The sequence below is a fragment of the Mercenaria mercenaria genome, chromosome 14, assembly GCF_021730395.1.
Source record: "Mercenaria mercenaria strain notata chromosome 14, MADL_Memer_1, whole genome shotgun sequence".
NCBI classification, from domain to species: Eukaryota; Metazoa; Mollusca; class Bivalvia; order Venerida; family Veneridae; genus Mercenaria; species Mercenaria mercenaria.
The window spans coordinates 58,852,377-58,856,928 of record NC_069374.1 but is presented as its reverse complement, the minus strand read 5'-3'; the positions used below and the strand labels follow the sequence as shown (position 1 = coordinate 58,856,928).

The 4,552-nt window shown below is 35.5% G+C and overlaps 1 pseudogene; it reads right to left on the bottom strand.

The window, feature by feature from the left end:
- Positions 1-794: 794 nt before the first annotated feature.
- On the bottom strand, positions 795-2,556 carry LOC128548523 (ficolin-2-like; annotated as a pseudogene).
- Between the last annotated feature and the right edge of the window lie 1,996 nt (positions 2,557-4,552).

The following is a 4,552-nucleotide window of genomic DNA, read 5'->3' as shown; positions in this document are numbered from 1 at the left end:
GACCATTCGTCAGTGATGCCAAAAGTATTCATTAAAACGTGCATATTGGTGCACATGCCATGCATGTGCAAAATATGCTAAATTGGACAAAACACCTAAAGCGGTTACTTTGGCGGTGAGTAGGTCAAAAATAAATCAATAATTATCTGCAGTACCTATTTAAATGTCGGTATGTGAAAATTCGTGTAAATACTTGCATTATTAACAAAATAGTAATACAATAAAAACTGACAGATTAGGAATTTTGTTGAGTGTAGACAACCCTAAACGGGTCGTCTAAAGGTCTGGTTACCTGATCTCAACACACCGCGTCTAGAGGTCTGGTTACCGGACCCCTAACCACTGTCTTTTACCAAATGCAAGGAATTATTCAAAAATATTTTTAATATCATATTTTTTCAATGAATAATGCATTAAAATGTTCCGTAATCCAGGATTTTCATTATATGAATTTAGTTATTGTCTGTTAGAACGAAACTTAAGGTAAAAGGAAAATACAGTTTTTAAAGGTAGTGGATAGAGGTCCGATAACCGGACGTCTAGACCCGGAATCTAGTGTTCCGGATACTGGTACTCTGGACAACCCGTACATGGCGATTTAAAGGTCCGGTAATCGATGTGAATACTGAAAATGGTATACATTGGTAATACAGTACTTAATTGTACACGTATACTGATTACTGGTCCTCTAGACTCCGCCACTTCTATGTATTTTTCCCTGTATCTGGTGATATGGTGATATAATTAGAAATACTCCAAATGTACGTTTGTTATAAACCACTCGAAGCTCAAACTCTAGATCTACATTTTATTCTACACTAAAGTCATCCTGTAACGAATATATACAGTAATTGAATACAGTTACAAATTTTTTCTCACATGCGCATATTCATATTTTATGGTATATTAATTCCTTTAATTGTTAATGTATATCCGGTAGGATATGCGCACATTTCAGTTTTATGGTATGCTACTTCCTTTATCTGTTCCCGTCCAACTTTAATATTTACCCAGTTAAATTTCTAAAATGAATTGGTCCATAATTCAATTTAGGTAGTACCACTTGTTTATAAAAGGGGTGTTCACTGTAAAATTTACTGACGTTGATCTTGGTCTGCACTGGTCGCAAAGACAGAATCACTTGCCGCTAGCAGGCTAAAGGTTAAAGCGCTTTTGAATGTGTTTATTATGAAATACATAATAATTTAAAACATAAGCATATGTTCTGTCATTTGTACGAATTAAACAAACTTGCAATAAACAATGTTTCCTAACCAAATATATAAAGCGCTACAGAATAGTATGCGTACAATAGTCATAAAGATATAACAATATAACAATAAATAAAATCTGTAAAAAGGATCCTTCGAAAGCATAGAATGCAACCAAGTGATTTAAAAATAAAACCAAACTCCGTTTGATTGGGTCTGTTTATAAGGGGTAATGAAACACCTATTACGCGCCTTTGGACCGTTGTAAGCGGAACTGTTAAAATAAAAAAAAAGTATATTCCATGATCCTTATGACTTGAAAATATAACAGCACTGAATCCAAGTATTCTCAACACTCGCATATAGAACTATATCTTAAATGAAAATGCGTCATTCTTTCAACCAAAATCAGTTTAGTATATACTAAGTTTACCATTAGTTAGGAATACGTTAATAACGAAATTTCATTTCTACCTTATTTGTTCTAGTGACCGCTTGGCCACTTGCTCCAGTTTATTCGTTTATAATTTGTTTATGGCGTTCAAAGAAAGACTAGCCGTTCAGATTGAAACTGAAAATAAAAACACCTGTCGCCATGATAAACAAATTTTCCCAAATTTTCTTAATTATTATCGTCAAACGTTGTTAGCGCCATCCCACTATGATACTTAACTTTATATTAACGAACTTTCATTTCTACCCTTTTCAAACAGTAATATTCATTTTTCCAGTAGCGCCAGTTGATTCCTTTTGTATCAACCTTATCGCTATCATTGAAATATTGACCGTTTAGATTGGAGACTTGACAACTGTTGTACCACCAGGCCTCATGATGTACTTTTGCACAATTTTTCTTATAACGATTATCATTGTCATTGTCAAACGTTGTGAATGCCCTTCCATTATGATAAAAAAGACAATCTTTGGCATTCCCACTGTATCCATCCACATCAAGTCTATACTGGTCTTCTTCCGAATGAACCTTGAATTTACTGTACGTAGCATGTGTCGTATTTCCATTAAAATCCTCAATATCTATTCTCAGTTCTCTATATTATCTTGTATAATCACTCAAAAGTTCATTGCCAAGCCAAAATTCACCGTTGACATCGCCAAATCCATTTCTATACTCAGTCCAGTTACGATAGAAATCAACCTCGCCATTTTGTCGCCTCTGGAACACAGTCCAACCCCCGCCATCTGTGGTTTGGTCACAGAAAACATCGAGTCCGTTTTGAAGTGTATAAACGCCAGTCCGGATTTCCCCTGCTGCAAGAAATTCTTTACACGATCGGTCACTGTACAAATGTTTAAGATTTTCTGCCAGCTTAGTTACTAACATTTAAAGATTTTCAACTCTTGCATAAGTGTTATTTATTGTGGATTGTAATGCAGACTGTTCCTCATTCAGCTAAGTAAAATGTAAATCTGTTTTAGCCTTTAGCAACTCGTCTGATTGTTTCATCTGCAATTTGAGCTCTTCACTTTTATTCAAACTTTTCAAACACCATTCAGCCTTAAAATCATTTTCAGTCTTCGGCAGTTCCCTGCGGTATCTCGCTGTTTCAGTTCTTTCCTCCAGAAAAGCTGTTTTATTTCTAGTAAACTCGTTCTGTAGATGCTTTATATTCCCGGAGCTAACGTCCCTGCTTACGCTCTGCTCGAGAGAGATATTCAATATCTTGTTTATCGCATCTAGTTTGTCAATAACATTGCCGTAGTCTGCACCTCTAGATTCCGATTCTGATTTAAGTATAGTTTCTATATCCTTTATCTTCTCTATAGCGACTTTTGAGTTTGAACTGTAAATTCCAGTAATCTGGAAAATAACTAACATCGCAGTCTTAATCCTAAGAAAACGCATTGTGTTCTTTTTTAATAAGCAGTAATAAGCAGAGCTTTGTTCACAAAATTGATGTCCACGATTTTATAAGACGAAAAACATTGAGAGCTTTAAGCGTGCTTCCTCTTCTTAATAGGCATTCAATCTTATTTAGTTATTCGAAGGATGCCGCAATCCGACACGGAGGATACGTTATCTCACGGAAATAGCCGAGTCAATTTATCTTAATGAGTTACCTAATTTTCATTTATTACATTCAGCCCACCAGAAACATAATAAACTTACACTACAGCAGAGTTTAAGTCACTGCTCGTAAGTATACAGCTGTTATGATTAATGAGTTAATGTAAAATCATGTCATGCCTGTTTAATTTGTTAGTTTGATACTTAAGTACTTCGTTATAAGATATGAACGCCCCCATTAGTAAACTAATGGCATCTAATATTTCCTTCTGATCACAATTGTGCTACTTGTATTTATAACGCTAGGTCAATATAAACTTTAATTATGATAGAGCAAGTAATTTATCCTACCACTATGCATTTAGCTGGCCGATATGTGCCTGCTGTGTAAATTTGGGGTTTATTCAGTCAATACAGGTTTACACCGTCAATACAAATGACGGACTACTTTTATCGGTGTGAAGTGAGCAGTTAGCAGTTGCAGCAGTTCAGCAGTTAACTGCTACAACTGCTGGCAGTTACAGAAGTTAACTGCTACAACAGCTGGCAGTTGCAGCAGTTTACAGCTACTTGTATTATAGTCCATCAAAGGGAAATTAATCAGAAAGAATTCCTCGGAATTGCCTTCCCTTATAATTGTAACCGTGCCATCTGCTCAGACTTAAAATAGTGCCAGCTTAAGCTGATCTTGTAGGATGCACTTAACTAGCAACCCTCAAGTTCACTCAAGTTTCACTAAGCATGCAACTTTCCAGCCATGCTATAGCTCCAAAGAGCAGATATTTGAGTGGGGTGGTTTCTACCCTAGGTTCGTACACTGGGTATATCAAGTTTACTCTAAAGTTAGACCAAGTAAAAACCAAGCTGAATAGTAGTTTTCAAATATATTTACAAAACCCTTAACAATAGCGAACAGCTAAGTTAATACAACATAAAATAAAATGTGACAAGTAAAATTATGAATACTAGGTACAGTTCATAGATGAGGCTTTGCTAAGAACTTGCGGGTTGTGACGGAAGAGGGCCGTCCGTAACCCATAATGTACCATATACTATATAAGGGTTATGACAGAATTGGGCTGCCTGTACCCTTTTAGATGTAGAAATGTATGTGATCAGCTGGGTTATGACAGAAAATGGCCGCCCGTAACCCACGGAGTTCCTGACCTGGTTGCTTCGATTTCATTAGTATTTATGTAAACTTTCAGTAACAGTTAAACTGGTATGAAATTAGCATATTAACAAATTCATAAGTAATAAATATTTTACTCATATCGTAATCAGAATTCTTTTACATTTTAAAGAGAAATGAAAT